The sequence below is a fragment of the Microcebus murinus genome, chromosome 18 (assembly GCF_040939455.1).
Source record: "Microcebus murinus isolate Inina chromosome 18, M.murinus_Inina_mat1.0, whole genome shotgun sequence".
In the NCBI taxonomy this organism is placed as follows: domain Eukaryota; kingdom Metazoa; phylum Chordata; class Mammalia; order Primates; family Cheirogaleidae; genus Microcebus; species Microcebus murinus.
This window is the reverse complement of record NC_134121.1, coordinates 29,667,139-29,685,968: the sequence shown is the minus strand read 5'-3', so window position 1 is coordinate 29,685,968 and position 18,830 is coordinate 29,667,139. Positions and strand designations below refer to the sequence as shown.

The window sequence follows — 18,830 nt, the reverse complement described above, 5'->3', positions numbered from 1 at the left end:
AATTAATTCTACAAAAGCCATAAATTACTCTTCTGGAAAATGGCACTCCACAATACAGTATGGCATGATTTGATAATTGTGTTAAGGGCCTGGCTTTAACCAAACAGCACATTTCTGCCAATAGCACCACCCCCATAAGTTTAGTGGCATAGAGGAGGAAGCACAGTAACAACATAGTTTTTGGAGTGAGACAGACCTAGAGTCGATCTGTATTAGCTGTGTAGAGAATGAGCAAATACAAACAATTATACCTATCTTGTAGGGATGTTATGAGGATAAAATGGAGTTGAGTGTATAATGCAAAACTCACAAACTGTTTTAGTTAACCTGTACTGTTTTAAAAATCAGGAAATATCCATAAAAACCTGAATTTCCTGTCTCTTTTGACTAAATGGAAGGTCTGGCAAGGCTGAGCCCACATTTCTGCAGTGGCAACCTTAAATGCAGGTAATTTGCTGTAACCCCCACCACTTAGACCTGGCCAGTGTAGTATCTGAATTACTGACGCTCCATGAAGTGGTTTAACACAGTCTTTGGAACAATGTCTGGCACATAATGTTTGGTATATAGTAAGTACTCAATAAAAAGTAACTATTATAAGAACTACTACACCAAATAAAATCAGTTGACTCCAATTTTGAGAGAGGTTTCATAGATATATCATCTGAACAACTTATGGAGCAGAGAATATATCAAGCTCTGAAAATAATACAAAAACTTGTATGTGAGATATATACACACACACACACATACACACAGTTTTCTAAACCTTCTGAGTGCCTTTACTTATCTAAAATACTTAAATCACTTACTTTGTATAATTCTTCTTATAGAATTTAGCACATATTATACCTTGTATTGGTATTTGCATTACCAAACAATAAAAAAACTTCTCAAGTCTGTATTTACCAAAACCTTGTTGAGATTATAAAAATACCTCTAATTCAGGCAATTAGGGAAAAGGCCACTCTGAAACAAGGTAGCAGGTGAGTTATACTTAAGAATACTTTTGGGGAAGTAGAAATCTATTAGATGTATTTGATATGGGAAACATCTGTAATTACAATAAACTAGGTTTTAAATATTTTCATTTTCTTCAGTAAGTGAATGTTCCCCTCTGAAATATTATCTAACCTACCAATTTGCATAACACATTTTACTTACAGAGTTCAAAGATCAACCTCAACCCAGCATAATACATTCAGAATTGTGTTATTGCCTATAATCCTATCCTTTCACTATAATTATTCACGATATAAGGAAAGAACTGAACATCATCAGTGGAGGAGGAAAGCCTAGAATTCAAATTTGCCACTCTAGCTTAGGATTCCATCATTTTTACCTTAATTTTAGTTCCATTTTCAAAGCCATGAAAACAATCTACCAATTTGATTAGGTTGGTTTAGACATCTGGTGGTGGTAGTGGTAGGGAGATGGGTATTAGCACTCCTAAATTATCATTTTATATTATTTATTTATATTTTTTGAGACACAATCTCACTCTCTCACCCCAGCTAGAGTGCAGTGGCATCATCATAGCTCCCTGCAACCTCAAATTCCTGGGCTCAGGTGATCCTCCTACCACAGCCTCCTGAACAGCTGGGATTGCAGGTGTACACCACCACACCTGGCTAATTTTTCTATTATTTGTAGAGACAGGGTCTTGCTCTTGCTCAGTCTGGTCTTGAACTTCTGGCCTCAAGCAACCCTCCCACCTTGGCCTCTCAGAGTGCTAGGATTATAGGTGTGAGCTACCAGGTCTGGCCCTAAATTACATTTTAAACAATACATATTTGAAAGCAATTTTCAGAGTAACCCAAACTGGTACACAAGTGACCATGTGCTAAGAAACAGTCCTTTGCCAGCTACCTAGGGTAGATATAGTGGGGATGAGTCCTCTCCAGAGGAGTTGAAGGACAAAATATGCTCCACCAAGAAGATAAAAGGTAATCTCAGACTCCAGTAATATCTTGGAAGCAGCTAGGGAAGGTTTGTCCATCTCTGCAAACAAGTGGCCTAAGCTGAAATTTGTGAAGAAAAAAAAAAAATGAAATATGTCATGTACATGAAGTTCAAATCAAACCTAAAACTTCCTCTGTCTACTCTTGTTAAGAGGACTTTCATATTAAACAGAACTCTCCAGAGAGGAAAACAATTTCTGGTCATTCTCATTGCAAGATTTACATTTTTTATTTCATTTTAATTTTTATTTCTTTGTCAATTTAAGTAAAAGGAGGAGGGATATTTGTGCTGAACATTTAAGAACAGTTTTTCAAAGTAACATTAAATGACACAATGGTCTGGTGCTATGCTGTACAGTTCAATGAACTCCTGCACAGATCAGCAAGATGGTTGGAAATGCCTCCCTCCGTCTGTTTTTCATCTCCAAAGTCTGTGTACTCAGTAGAGTGTGAAGAGAGCCTCTCTTCTCCTCAGAACATTCTCCCAATGGTCCTCCCCAACCCCCACTCCCTCTCCATTGCCCCTGCAGCAGAGAACAGGAACTAGAGCAAATGCTTTTGTGAATTAAGAGATCTTGTGAGCGTAAATTTGGTCAGGCTGCTCCTTTCTGCAGGCCAGACCCCGCTGCTGCCCCAGGATGTGAACTGTCAGTTTGCATAGCTGGTGATGAGTTGCAGAACCATCAGCAAAGGTGAAGACGGCAGAAACAAGAAAGATTCAAGACTGGTGGAAATCATTTCACAAGGAAAATTTCAGCCATCAGTGGGAGGAAGCTTTGAAAAATGCTGCCATTTCCGAGTCAGAATGAAGGAAAAATTAAATTACTGCCGGTGAGGCGAGCCAAAGTTGCATCTCCCTCCAGGGAGAGTTTTGATAATGGTAAACATTTGACAGCTGGCCTGGAGTTGTTATCTTGTTCTAACAGTTGTTATGGTCTAAATGAATATTTCTGATAAGGAAACAGAAAGAAAATTTTAAATACTTTTATATTTTTATGTTTTAAACTTTATGGTGGTGAGCCAAACAGGTTTAGGGCAATTTGTCACTGAAGGCCTACTCAAAATGCCATAATGATCCTGGTCTGGGAATCTTACCGGTATTATTATTATTTCAGTTAATCTATATGAAGTAATTCTTTGATGTAAATCAATTTAGTAAGAAAATATCTTTAACCTTTAGCTTACTCCACAACCCATAAAAACAATTCCAATAACTAACTCGAAGAAGTCAAGAAAATAAAGGAGTAATTAAAGCAAATGTAAATTATAGTCCCAAAACATGCACAGAAATGGTGTTAAATGACTAGGTTTTTTTTTAGCTATTGATGATTGCTTATAAAATTTGAAACTTTCACACATTTTATTATTTTATAAGAAATGTTAGATAAAGCATTTCAGAAGGGTAACAGAGATAAAGTAGCCAACATTTTAAACCTAAAAAGGACTGCTTACTGGGTGTCAGGGTTTTGCATTACCAAAAGATAGAGAATGTTTGGAGGAACATTTCATTATAAAACTCTTGCTCAATTCCTACATATAGCATAAGAAAACAAGTCTGTGTTATTGTCTGAAATGTTCCAGGTCTTCATAGGCAATGGATCTGTCATAGTATCTAGACATACATGTAGAAGAGAAAGGAGGGATCCCTTGCCTTATATGGATCTGCTAATAGCTGTGTCTTCAGAGAAAGCAGCAAAGTCCTCAGAATACTATAACCCTCTCCATCTACCTAAAAAAGAATATCTACACTCCTAAATTTACTCTGCCTCTGACATTCCACTAGACAGGAGTTTACTGGTGGCAAAAAACATAGTGACAACTGGAAAAAGCAAAGAGAAGAAAGGAGTCAACTGTCCTCTTTGGGAATGAATGGCAACTTAGAACTTATTTTCAGAAAACTTTTATATAATTTGAGCATTACTTGCCTAAAATATAATTGACATAAAGTTACAGCAATTTAGCATTCACCATTCAGAAAGAAAATTCACTGAGCACCTACTCAGTGGTACACATTGAGAATTCAGTCTCTATCCTAAAGCAGCACTAGGAAACAGTTGAGGGGAATCCATCCACACACCTAATTTGTAGGCATCCAATCCTTCTGTGACTTAACACTTTAGAATGCATTTGCAAGCATTATGTCCTGACCAAAGGAAAACTTTATCTAAACTCTTCCTCCCACCCTGTTTTTCTCTAAAAGACAAAAATCAGAAAATCTACCTTTACTCTGTATTTGTGAGAAGTAAGAGTTTCATCCTTCACGCCCATCCCCCCCCCCCCACGGACCTTGCCCTGCCTTAATATGAAAGTATATAAATCGATATTAAAGTATGGTATTTTGAGAACGTTTCAAAGTAAGGTCAAACTGGTGTTAAAAACCCTACTAGTGAAGGCTAAAATAACAGTCTGGCTGACCAGTCTTAAGTGCAGCTGACTCCAATTACTAAGTACATCTTGGTGATGTTCTTTACTAACAAGAACAATGCAAGCAAGTCTTTGAGTTCAAAAATAAAGTCAAAGAGAACTTACTCATAAGAAAAATTAGCTAAATTATCCCAATACTGCAGCTATATAGGTAGCTGACAGTTAACATCACCTTCAACACTGGGGAAAAAAAAGAGTTCTTTCTTTAATAAATAATCACGAAGAGAGATGAGTCTAAAAGGGAACAAATGCTAAAAGAAAAAGCTTCTTTTGACAAAACATACAAGATAATTTGGGATAAGAAAAAATATACACAGTAACCACTACAAAATTGTAGAACCAGTACTTTCAAATACATTTTTAAAAACATTTTATTAGGGAGGATTTTGAACACACATCAAAATAGAAAAATATGATAAATCCCATACACAACCCCAAGAACCATCAAATCAGGCCAATCCTGCCCCATCCACATCCAAATCCACTTCCCTTCTCCTGTACTATTTTGAAGCAAATCCAAGATGTCATTAGGTCCATTTTTGTCAGATGCATACATGAAAAAGCAGAGGTCTTCCAAGCACATTATTCCATACTGACTACCTCTTCCTGCCTTCACCTCTACCCCCAAATCCATTTTTTCTGATGATATGTCCTTCCCTCCCCCCAGAGAGTTGTTACTAGTATAAACTAGTACTCCCAGGGCACTATCCAAATCTAGTTAAATAGAGAGTATTTACAGATACACAGGATTTTTGTTTTACATGAGGGCTGATGACCTCTATATACCCTTCTATTCTTAAAATTCTCTGATTCCTCTATGCAAACATCCACTTTGGGCCAGTGTTCCTCCATTACCAAAGCTGGGGACACACCATCTAGCACCAAGGAAGGCAGTATACTGTGCTAGTTGAGACATCAACTTCAATTGTACATATCTGGGTTTAAATTTGGCTCTGCCAATTACTAACTTTGTGTCCTCGGGCAAATTACTTAACCTTTCTGAGTCTTTGTCTTCTCATCGCTAAAACTACAGTAATAATACCTACCTAATAAGATTGTCAACAAGATCAAATGAGATAATGTATATATAGTGCTTAGTCAAGAAACTTAATAATAAATATAGCATCTTAAATGTGATAAATATCAGTAATGTGAAAGTATATGTACACGGGGAAAAGGAGAAAATGAGAGCAGAAATGGGGATAAAAATACTCCACTTTAATACATTTTTTTTCTTTTTTTTAAACTAGCTTCTGAAGGTCAAAGTTTCTAGACATTTTAATAATCTTATCCTCAACAAACTTCTTTTAAGATTTTGAGTATCTCTGTAATTGTTTAACTTTAGATAAGCTCATAATCTAAAACATGGGTGATTCAATCTCTTCATAACTACTCAAATATTAAAGCAACCAGTGTCCAACCTATACAGAAATGTAAAGGACCTTGGTTGAGAAATGTAATATTTATACACTGGTGTAAGTACTCCGGATAATAGAGGATGGATACTATTTTGTCTAAATGAACCAGCCTAGTCCTATTGTACAGGTGACCCAGGATAAAGAGAAGTAATAGGTAGGACTGACAATGAAAAGTAGCAGTTGGCAACAATAGATCTCTCATGGGCTTCATGTGTGATGTCTGCCTTACTCAGTATCAACACACACACACACACACACACACAGACACACACTGTCTCTCTCTTTCTCTTTTTTTTTTAAGACAGAGTCTCACTGTCGCCTGGGGTAGAGTGTAGTGGTGTAAATGTAGCTCACTGCAACCTCAAACTCCAGGGCTCAAGCAATCCTCCTGCCTCAGCCTCCCAAGTAGCTGGGACTACAGGCATGTACCACAATGCCTGCCTAATTTTCTATTTTTAGTAGAGATAGGGTCTCACTCTTGCTCAGGCTGGTCTCAAACTCCTGAGTCCAAGCAATCCTCCCATCTCGGCCTTCCACAGTGCTAGGGTTACAAGCTTGAGTCACCGTGCCTGACCACCATTATTATATTTTTGAAAAAAAAAAAAAAATCAATCAAGTGAACAAAGGGCATGAGGAACCATGCTTTTTGCTTACTTGTTTACTTAACATTTGTTGGGACACTTGCAGATTAGGATAAAACATATATTAAATTACATACTATCAAATGACATTACAATCTGTAATGTGCCCAATGTCATATAGTCATTTCATAAGCAAAAGAACATAGTTTTATGTAAGAATTATCTATTAATTTAAAATTCATAGACTAGAAGCTTTTCATTGATTTTACAATAAAAGTATTCTTCTCTCTCTCTTTCCTTTTGCATTCCAAAGTTATATAAAAGCTATACTAAGATGGTCAAATGCCAGAGAGCAGTTTCTCCAGAAAAATATAAATTGGAGAGATTAGCAACTTTTATGGGGCTTTATAAATTGAACCTCAGTTGCTGTGATTACATGGTAAATGTTTGATTGTGATAACCACATAACAAGGTTACTGTTCTTTAGTCTTGCCCACATCTATTCAATCCTGCTGCTAGAATAATTTTCTCCACATTGAAACCTTCCATTTCCATTCCTCGTCCCCTGCTCCAAATCTTCCATGAGCACTTTCCTTTCTCAGTCTGGTCCCAACCTCCCTTGGCAGTTATATCTTCCACAACTTCCACTCACAGATTCTTTACTGTATATTTAAAGCACACTCCTGTTCTTCCTCAAATTGGTCCAATATGTGTATGCCTTTGGACCTTTGTTTCTTACCAATAGGTGTCCCCTTCCTCAATCTTCACCTGTCAAAATCCTACCTATTCCTCAAATTCTAGCCCAAATGGCATTTTTTTCCACAATAAGTTCTGTGATCACTTATTAAAACGAATCTTTCCCTTCTTTGTGGCTTGAAAGAACTCCATGTGCCTTGTTCTATGGTCACTAAGGTTTGATTGTTACCAACTACATTCCAAGTTTCTGGGGGCCAAGGAAACTTGTATTCCCTATAGCATAAAGCATGGTGACTTTTAATCACACTGAACTACACCGCCTATATGAGATCTAGGAAACCATCAATAATAGCATTTACACCTTTTCTGATAAGCAGTCCTTGCAAGGAATCCTTGTAAGGAAATTCCTTAATTAGCCCACCCACTCCTGAACATTACGGCTTCTGCTACAGACAAAGCCTGAAGCCCGTATGACATGTGCCCAGAATACAAAGGGGGCAGCCAATTCTCTTTTGACAGAGTCAGAAACTGAAGAAGGAAAGCACATACGTAAGAGGAAACACCAAAACCACAAATATAAAAACAGCATTTGTGAACCTCATTCAGCCACATCATAGACATCTTTAACCTCCTCACACTTCCTTAAAGAAGCAAATCAGTAAATGGGGAAGGAAAAATATATCTTTATACTTTTTTTTAAGTCCTCCAAATCTTTAGATTAGATCATCTATAACTCCAAGGGAAAAATATATAGTCTTTAAGCAGAAGAATATAAGCATAATTCATAACTTCAATCACTAGCAATACAACGTAAGTATGGGGGAAAATATAAACAAAAAGATAATTCTTGAAAATTGTGAATAAAAAACTCACATTGGTTTCCATTATAACTGAGTTGCTTTTTTTCTAGATCTAACAGATTTAATAAACAAATAAAATAAGCAAAAGCATAAAGTGAGTTTAACTATAACTTTTTAGGACGACATTTGAAATAAAATGCTTTTCTCCTTTTTAAGAATGTATTGCTCATAAAAACATCAATTTATTATAATGTTATTATCTTCATAATTAAAATCCTACAGGTATGAAAAGAATATTTCAATACATGAAATCCTCTGAATTTCTGAGTAAACTCAGAAAAATGCCCAAAGAAGAAAAACTATTACTTTTCTGCTGAATTCCTAACTGCAGCTGTCATTTGGAGCAGGAGCCAAAAAACAAACATTCTAGTAAAAAATTCTAGGATTTTAATAAAGTAAAAGTCTCTTAATCCAAAACTATATCTTAAACACCTAAGACAGTTAAGTACACCACATTATCTATTTATTCCTCAATATCTCAACATTGCCCCTGAAATAATTTATTTTGTAACTACTATAACAATAAAGTCAACAGAAAAATGCAAAATGGCTTACTCTAAAAGACGTTCAGAAATGTTGAGGTATCACTGGAATGTAAGTTTATACCCAATGGAGTAATTTTGTCTGTGTATGTGTCACACAGTCAAGATACAATAGTAATCTCTTAATTTGTACTGTATGAGTAGAATTCCTACACTTTCCATATATATTCAATACTGATAATTTATTCAATCCAAAATTGGAGTCTTTGGCCCCTGAGACGTTTGCTGGGCTTAAGCTTAGGTTTGTAGTTTTGTCAAAGTGAAGATTTCTAAAGCTCTGCTTTCCAATATAATAGCCACTAGCCACACATGGCTATTTAAATTTAAATTAAAGTTAAATAAAATTTTAAAAATTTAGTCCCTCAGTTATAACAGCCATATTTCCAGTGCTAAATAGCCACATGTGGCTATTAGACAGCACAGATATAGTACATTTTCATCACTACAGAAAGTTCTATTGTTCTTTGCTATTCCAAAGATTACCAGTCTTATAAGTCTTATCTGTTTTAGTGCCATTGTGCCAAGGTTCTATCTGAAAGATACTGATAATTCCACCTATGAATTTTGTTTTTTTCAGAGTGAAAACTAGATCTTTACAATGACTTTGAGTAGATTCTGCATTGCCCACCATCACAAGAATCTAAAGATGGAGAAGAAAACAGTAGCCCCTCAGTGGACTCAAAGAAAACCAACCAACCAACCAAAACAACTACCACAAAACAAGAAGCCCACCATTGTTTATAGAGTATGTGGGCTGTTCTACTGATAAGAAACTCAGTATTTCACATTCTGAACAAAAATAATGCTCCTATTATGTAGAAATTGCTCACATATGCTATATACACATATTGTTCACTGGTAGGTAGGTACATGCATTTTCACCTAACCATGAAGTTCATTATTTGGCTAATATATGCCTTGTGGAAGCAACATAGTCAAGTGGAATGAGCACAGCCTTGAAACGAAACAAGAGCTAAGTCCTGTATCCCTTCATATAGGCTTGCTAATTATGTGGCTTTTGAACAATTTACTGAATCTTTTTGTGTCTGCATTTCCCAAAAAGCAAGAAGTGATAATCAGGTCAACTTTCTAGGCTTGAAGTCAGTATTAAATAAGATGATATAAATTTGGTGTCAACTAGTACTATATATGACACAACCAGTTATGGAAAACAAAAAACCCCACCATAATAATGCCAGTAATAACAGCTAAGAGTAAACTAAGTCTTTTTTAAAAACAGCTTTATTGAGATATAATTCCCAATTCATACATTTGAAGTATACAATTCAATGTGAATCAAGTATCTTAGTGACGCAATTTAACATTTCTCAGCATACACCATGGGCTGGTTACTGCTGGTTTCTAAGGCAATGGTTCTCAAATGGGGACACTTTGGCCCACCAGGGGACATTTGGTAATATTTGGAGAAACCTGAGGGAAGGGGACATGATAATAGTATCTAATAGGTACAGGCCAGGGATGTGGGCTAAATATCCTACAATGCACAGGACAGCTCCACAACAAAAAATTATCCAGGCCAAAATACCAATCACGCTTAAGTTGAGAAACCCAAAAGATGCAAAAGCTTACTGTCTAGTGAGGGAATGCAAGGTGGAAATAAATTTATGTCTAGGATGCTAGGATTACAGAGAAGAGGGGATGCTTAAGTCAAAATACTGGAAGACAAACAGGACTCTGACAGGGGTACCCAGGATGGGAAGGAATTATTTCACATAGAGAGAATAGCATGGGAAAACATTTAGATATGTAGAAATCATGCTGGAGTCTAAGAAATGCCAGTAGTTCAGAATGGTTACAGCTGAGGCTGCTTATGCGGGGAGGAGGAGGAGGGGGAGGAGGAGGAGGGGGCGGCGGCGGCGGCAGCAGCAGCAAGAGAGGTCCACAGGAGCCAGCTCACAAGGGCCTTACATGCTGTGCTAGGAAAGAGTTTGGACTAGATCTTCTGGTTGGAAAACATTTTCTGCAATAAGCCAGATAGTAAGTACCTTTAGGCCATATGGTCTCTGTTACAACTACTCCACTCTGCCACTACAGTGAGAAAGCAGCTACAGACAATACATAAATGAGCAAACATGACTGTGATCCATTAAAGCGTTATTTATGAGCACTGACATTTGAATTTTATATGAATTTTAGGTCTCATAAAATATTATTCTTCTTTTGATTTTTTTCTATCATTTAAAAATGTGAAAACTGTTCCTAGCCTGTGGGCTGCACATAAGCAGGTGGTGGCAGTAGTCTGCTAAGCCCTGCTATGATGTATACATGGGACCTCAAGGTGACAAGTTGACTGATCGGATAAAAAATGAAGCAGGGCATTTCCCTTCAGATCTCTGGAAGTACTGACCATCTTCTAGCTATTTCCTGCTAAATAATAAATACACATGGACCTACGTTTTGTCATTAGCTTGTCTGTAATACTTACAATGAGATGGTATGCTAACTCAAAGGAATAAAAAGCTTATTTCAGGCCACTGTGGTGAAATGACATTTACCTAATGCAGATATAAATTTCGTGTTAATTAGTGGGCACTTGATGCTGATGTAATTTGATTAGTGTAGTAAAGTCAGCCTTAAACTTGCTCCCCAGTACTAACAGAGTATGTTCTTGAATTTAGAGATTTAGGGCTAAGTGACAAAAAGTACCAGATTATAAGAAACCAACTCTGTATTATTTATAAACATCTGTTATAATGAAGATAATACTAATTACCTCATAGTGTCATTATGAGTACTATGAAACAGGACACTGACACATAGAAGGTTAGGCGCCCTCACTATCTCAGATGTCCCTGATTTGGTCTCTATCAGATTCTGGAGATTTCAAACTACTGGAAACCTCACACATTTAATTTTTAACTATTTTCAAGAGAAAAGTCTAATAACATGAATTCAAATTGTGAAGAAAATATTGTATATAATTTTTACTAAGCTTTAAAAATGGTCTACTAAAACAAACTAAGAGAAAAGTAGAGCACTGACATAGTTTGGATGTTTGTCTCCTCCAAATCTCATGTTAAAATCTGATCTCCAATTAGGGGTGGGGCCTAGTGGGAGGTGTTTGGGTCATGGGGGCGGATCCCTCATGAATGTCTTGGTACCCTCCCAGCAGCAATGAGTACGTCCTTGCTGTTAGTTCATGCTAGAGCTAGTTGTTTAAAGAGTGAGGCACCTGCCCCCTTACTCTCGCCATGTGACACACCTGCTCCCCCTTTGCCTTCTACCTTGACTGGAAGCTCCCTGAAGCCCTCACCAAAAGCAGATGCTGGTACCATGCTTCTTGTACAGCCTGCAGAACCATGAGCCAAATAAAACTCTTTTCTTTTTTCTTTTAGCGTATTATGGGGGTACAAGTGTTAAGGTTACATATATTCCCCATGCCCCCCTCCCCCCTCGAGTAAGAGCTTCAGACGTGTCCATCCCCCAAACGTTGCACATCTTACTCATTGTGTAAACCTCTTTTCTTTATAAATTATCCAGCCTCAGGTACCTTTACAGCAATGCAAATGGACTAAGACAAGTCCTAGTCTGGACAAACAACTGTTTTAAAAACTTGCTTCTTCATGATTCCAATTTCTTATTACTTTGTAAGAGCAATGTATGGTGTCCTATTATCACTAAAACCATTTGAAATCTAAAAAACTGTCTTTTGGATCTCTGGTATGGCTCACTACTCGTGATTAATTCTAATTCTGTGACCTTGGGGATGTTACTTAACCTTTCTTATGGACTATAAACTGATGTCAAAAGGATTGTTTTCAGGACTCAATGAGCTGCTTGTAAATTTAATTACATAATTATATAGTATATGCTCAATCAATGTTAGCATTAATTTGAAATGTTATTATAATCACTCTTTCAGTTTGTTTCTAAATGTCCCACCATTACAGAGTTCTCCCAACTTCATGATCTACTTTTGTATAATTCTAGAACCAAAGGATCTGAACTTTCTCAGGGAATACTCTCATTTTATAAATGGATTAACTGATCAAAGTTACACAGGGAGGTAGCATAGATTGGCACAAAAATCAAGGGCTTTCTCCACCAGCCAATGAACTATGTTAATTCAGGCACATGACTTCATTTCTCAAAACCTCAATTTCCTAATTTATAAAATTAGGAAGAAAATGAGATAATGCTCATAAAGTACTGAGCACAGTGCCTAATATGTACTTTTTAAAAATCAACAAAGTTTGCTATTATTATTGATTTTAATCTTCCTACCATGAAATTTATATGTCTTCCATTCCTTTATGTGTATAAATTGTCCCAGGGTTTATTCTGAATGTGATTCTTATCTAACCATACTGGCCAGACTGAAGCTGACTATTTTGAAATACTTATTTACCAAATCAGGCAAACTCTACCTCCTTTCCCTTTCTACGTGTGACTCCTTCATTAGTATTATAGCCCTCAATTTCAAGTTACTTTGCAGTCTTCAAATGCTTCCATCTCTCCAACTCTGCTCTGTGGAGCCTCAGAATACATACGTGAAAATCATATGTTAAGTATATCTGCAATATACTTTGTTAAAAGATTACATAGTAAGGAACTAAAGCTGGTATTTTTGGAGATTCCAGGCAGTTGCGGGCCAATGAATGTCACAGAAAGCACCCTTCTAATTCGTTTGCTTCAAAAGGCTAAGGAAATAACCTATTTCCTTTTCCCTCTTTTCTATCTGTTTTTTCTGATGTGTTCCCAGATCCTCAAAGAAAGATTCAGATATCCATGAAATCTGAGTATGCCTGTTTGAAGCCAGGAAAAATAAAGAACAGTATGCCAGTATTTCAGACTGGAAAGAGTACATCAGTACTTGAGGGGAAATTTGGTTCAGTCTTAAAAACTACTAAGTCTTTTTTCTTCCCCACTTAAGAGGGAAGTAATGTCAAATGACTCAAATTTGCATGGAATTCTACTAGCCTGGAGCATACTCCTGAAGTAATTCTACGATTTTGGCAATTAGTCTAGCAGCCCAAATCTTCATCCCTTGGCAGATAAGCTGCAGCAATTTTTGGCTTTTCCTACAGACCTTGTACTTGACATCATTTAGCCTAGACTCAGAAGACCCTGACCTTGCCTTTGTACTTAGGGGAGAGTTTAATCTTTAAGAGGGACCCAACCTCAACAGAAAAAACATAAGTGTGAAAGGTCTTATCCAACCCTTCTCTCAATGTGTGCTATTTAATCTTTAATGCTGATCTTTAATCTCAGATGTTCATCAGAATGGGGTAACTTCAAATACTTCCTTATATCTAAGAAACATTCAACTCATAATTTGTTGTTGTTGTTCTGAGTTTTTTATTTGTTTTTGTTTTGCTTCAGACAGAGATAAAACTTCCAGAAAGGCCAAAGGGACAGCTTTAAATGCTCTTCTCATACTAATGGGTGTATCTTTTTATCAGTTTGTTCATCTGACTGGATTAGATTTAAATTTTTCCTTTAGCCTTGGATATTTAACAAGGTTCTCTAAGTACAATGAGACTTTCTCCACAAAAAGGAATCTACTTAATTGGATCAGAAACCACTACCTGACTCTGGAAATCAAAACTTTCAATAGGTCAGGTGGTGATGGCACTTTATGAACTTTACTTAGATTCTGTGATATTTACGTGTTAACCCACATCAATCTGGGTTAAGCAGCTTCTCATTATGAAGGCTGGAGGGTGGACGCTATTTATCTTGTCTTCCCTCCTCTCCACCTTGCCTTCTCAGCATTTAACAAAGTTCACAGCACACTAACCAGGTACATGTGTAGTGGTTTGCTCTTGCTCACTAGAATACTTCACAGCTTTCAAGGTCCTTTATCTTTCTCCCTCGCTAAGTATTATGAATGTGGAATTTAGACCATTCAATGTAAGTTAAGACTCATTGTGTAAGCCTGTCACAAAAATCTATATCCCTAGCATTTATCTCAATGTTAAGGAATCTTCTGAAAGAAACAGAATTTTGGTTAAGTTTGACCAGGACAGTAGATGAGAGCTCATGTGGCCACAGAGGGTTGGCCTACTGGTTTGGCAGATGTCCAAGGCCCCAGATAAAGCAATGATACTTATCTGCCAAGTTCCCACCTATACTCAAGTAATTTTGGAATAGTGTCTTTAGTTATGAAAGCAACACTAGATTTAGAACTTTTGACCTAGTTGTGATTAAAATTACCAAGTGAACAGGAATTTGTTTTTCTACTGGCATTCTGTCTTATAAAAACAAGAAGAAGGGAAGGTGATTATAGGCACCTAACATCAACTTTCCAGTAAAAGAATCACTGGAAAAAAACAGAAGTGTGATTTAATGGTCTGAGAAATTAGGCAAAAGTGTCAAGTCTGAAGAATGTAAAAATGGTTATAGGTCAAAGCATTAAAAACTTCTTTGGGGATGGAGTGGCTATAAGGGGAACACAGTGAGGTATCCGCCAGGGGTTAATTGCAACCCTGCATGAAAAGCAGTTAACAAGTGAGAATTAGAACACCCAGGAGGAAAAGAAAAATGTTTCCAGTGCCATGAGAAATAAACAACAAAGAAGAAATATTTCCTTTGGCTACCACTACCTCCTTTTCAAAAGCTCAGAGGAGCTACAGGGAATGGCAAGGACTGGTTTTCTCTCAACTCCCTCTGAAACATTTGTCTTCATTACCACTCTTTTTAATCAGGGCTCCTTCATGAGTGTTTCTGCTCAGCCCCTAAGGGGCAGCTCTGGTCTGCGATAAATCAGAATCCACACCGCAAGTCACTAATCAGCACTCTCAGGGAAAGAAAAACAGAGAAATGCAGACCACTACAGGCTGAAAAGGCCTGGAGGCTCACAGGCCTCAAGGAAGAAAGGCCTTTTACATAGAAATAAGTTAGTGAAGGAGGAATGGGACTGCAGTGTTTAAGCTTTATTTTAAAGTCTCAAATGCAGATTTGTTCACACTTAATTGTAAGAGTTTGGAATACAACTTCATTTTAACAGTATAAAATAGATCATGAACTTATTTAATAAACTGTAATTTGTAACTTCAGCCTACTAATTTTCATAACTAATTTAAAACTTAATAAGCCTAGGGTAGAGTTACAGGAAATAAATTAAAATAATTAGAACAATCAAAGCCAGGAACTCTCTGTCACACCTGCTGTCTCAATGATGTTACTAATAAATAAAACATTCCAGATAAGAACTCTCTAATATCTATGGTATGACTGTTACTTTACTTAAATGGAATTAGAAACATAAAATTAAACAGTACTTTTTTCCTTGGAAGGTAACTTATAAATAACCTAAGAAAAAGCTAAACAGACTTATTAAAGGTCAACCTAACTGGTTCAGAACCTAGGACTCCAAACATCTTAAACAAGTATAGATCATAAGTATGAATCAAATACTGAAATAATACCAATTACCGACAGGTAGCAAAATGAATAAAAGAGCAGAATATGAGTCGGGAAACATGGCTTCCAGTCCTATGTCTATCACTGGTTTACCTAGGTTAAATCACTTAATAGTCTGAGTCTCAATTTCTTTATTTGTAAAATAGGGTTTATATCTTTCTTGTGTATAGTATAGGTTTGCTGTAATTCCCCTTAAATTCAAGGTGTTATTTAATTATTATAAACAGTTGTTCTGACAATATTAATAGGCTAAAGAGCTAACAGGATTCATGTACCATAGAGAAAATTAACTTTTCACAGGAAGATAGATCTACACGATAGCAAGATCTTCCAGGACTCTTAGAAACAAAGTCTTATATGAAATCACCCCAGAGATATAAAACCAGATCATAGCCTGTCATACAAATGAGCAAGCTAAGAGTTGATTTCATGGCTTCCGAAATTGATGCCAACTTCTCTAATGCACCTTTTATATCTGCCTGTGACAGAATGTGTGTGTATGGCATGGACTCCAGAAAGAAATCATGGGTAACACTTAGCCAAATACATGATGTTATATGATAGTAACAGCAACACACCCTGCCTAGGAGACAAGAGCCACTGCTGTTCCAACTTCATTGGCATTTTATTGCCTTTTTTTTTACTGTGAAAGTTGAGGGCAAGATAATGGCATTTCACCACATAGCCTGAGAGAAATGGACTTTGTTCTCTACACTGAGAAGCCCTCTCTAAGGCAGAGTCACATCTAGTCAAGGAACAGAAGTATTCTCCCCATGTCAATATTATTAAAATATAGCTATGAAATATAACTAAGGAACTGGCGTGCATCAAAGTGATGAACACTTCTTAAATCTAGCTCAATAAAGCCATCAGCCTTCTGCTTTTCCCTGTTTCAATCAGAACTCTTGTCTGTTACTGACTTTGAGATTAAAAAACTCTGATATGACCTCAGAATAAACATTTCCTGATGCTGACTTTAGCAGCCAAGATCCGAACTACTTGGAGCACAACTGAAATAAAAAGGTCAATTTGATTAGAGTGGGATGCTTACATAGGGAAGTACAAGAAGTATGGATAGACTTTTTAAATCTCCATTCAAAACATTTGAACTTCATGTTGTAAACAAAGGTTTGATGCAAACAAAGGTTCTTGAGAATAGCGGTAACAAGATAAAAAGCATCTGAGGAAGAAGATTTCATCAGTATCATGCAAAATAAACTGGGGGAAGTGGCAGAGTTAGAGAGACTTATGTTTATAGGATCAATTTGGATATATCTGCAGTGCCCCAGACAAGAGGTAATTAAAAATCATTTTTGCAGTTATTCTGAAGAATGGGGGTCCTTGGGTTGTATTGATTGTTCTTTTGGATATAAGAAATTAATGATAATAAGAAAATTGAAGAGCTTAGTTTCTCATAATTAATTGGGAAGATATTTTGTCAGCTTTTAAGGAGCTCTGGGATTTAGAATTGAGAGAAATACTTGTGGAATTATTATTAAGTATTAATACACATTTGAATGAGTTTTATATGAAAAAATGTTTATAGTAAATTTAAAATTAGACACATAAATTCGGTTAATGTGAATGTGGGTCTTTCAGCTGTCTACCAAATATGTGATTACAACAACTGGACAGATGCCACTGAAGCATCATCCATATGTTCTACCTTGGACCTGCCAGCTGTCTGAGTCACAGAAGCAGAGTGTAGGTGATGATGCTGTGGAATACAACCTTATCTTTACAAATGAAAAACAACAAAACAAGAATCATTACTGATCTATAGAAACATGTTGGCAGCCTTTGTTAAGTATAGGTAAAGATTTCATTTTTCTTTGAAATTCTGCAATTAAGTCACAAATAATTTAATGATCAGTTGTGATAAATGATTAAGTCTGCTCTCTAAACAAAAATGGGTTCTGTAGACCTTGAAGAGTGGCTCAACAGAAGAAATAACTCAAATCGTAAGTTATAAGATATGGACAAAATAGGACATAAAATCCACAGGAGAACTGAAGGTGTCAAACAAAGGCTCTAAAACCGAGGATCTGCACCTCCCTAAACAGGACAATGAAGTCTCCTCTTCTTCAACATTACATGCAAGAGCAGCAAAGCCCTTCTTCTATGTTTCCAGAGCTGAAAGGATTCTGAAAGCCCTGGAAGTTGAATAACAAGTCTGGCTGCTATGAAGCAGCACATCTCAGACATAGTCTCATTCCTGACAGATACCCACACACCAGCAGGACTGGGAGACACATGGAAACCAGAGCCAGTTGTCAAAACTTATCATTATAAAACGTCCATCTTCCAAAAGTACAACTTTTGCTCAATGCAATGTTTTCCTTGGAAGATAGCTCTTCTGAGAGCTATAAAAAGGTGGTTAGAATTGATGAGGTTAGCTCTTGTCGTCTAAGCCAACCAACCATCACGTTAAAAATGTAAAGGTGAATAATGATGGTGGAATGGTTAACAAACAACAAGCAACAATAACAAGGCAATTCATCAATTATGTTCCTCTACTTCAAAGAAATTCCTAATTTTTAGCACTCCTCTTTTGAGAAAAGTAAACTGCACAAAAGTTCTCTGGCCCTCCTCCTTTAATTTCCTTTCTTTCTCTATACCCTCAGGTGGCTAGTCTAGTGCTACATATAAAGTTCACAGCTCTTTGCCTGATCTCATGATCCTCTATCAAAACAGCACTTTCAAAAGTGTTTCCTGTCTAGCTCTGCCCTTGCGTGAGTGTTTCCTTGGCTGGATCAGCTGCCAAACTAAATCCCTTTGGTAGAAAACTGCAGAGAACTCAACATAGCCCTGTCCCCCTCTCCACCTTAGGCCTAACATCCGGAAGTGACTTAGGAAGTACTCTAATGGTTACCAAATTTTTGAGAACTGATTTAACTTTTCTGTGCTAACCATGTGTTTAGGGAAGACTGCATCACTAATCATCACTTGACCTTGTGACAGA

General features: G+C 36.8%; 1 protein-coding gene across 18 annotated transcripts in view; it reads right to left on the bottom strand.

Moving 5' to 3' along the window:
• The window catches only part of BCAS3 (BCAS3 microtubule associated cell migration factor), a 539,137-nt gene that overhangs the window by 199,469 nt on the left and 320,838 nt on the right, over positions 1–18,830 (bottom strand). The window contains exon 24 of one of the 18 annotated variants that reach the window (XM_012775709.3): positions 1,008–18,830. This exon is cut by the window's right edge and continues 32,822 nt beyond it. The exons of the other annotated variants lie outside the window; for them this stretch is intronic. The gene's annotated coding sequence lies outside the window, so the exon portion shown is untranslated. Of the gene's footprint in view, positions 1–1,007 lie in introns of those variants that run through there. 18 annotated transcript variants of the gene reach the window in all.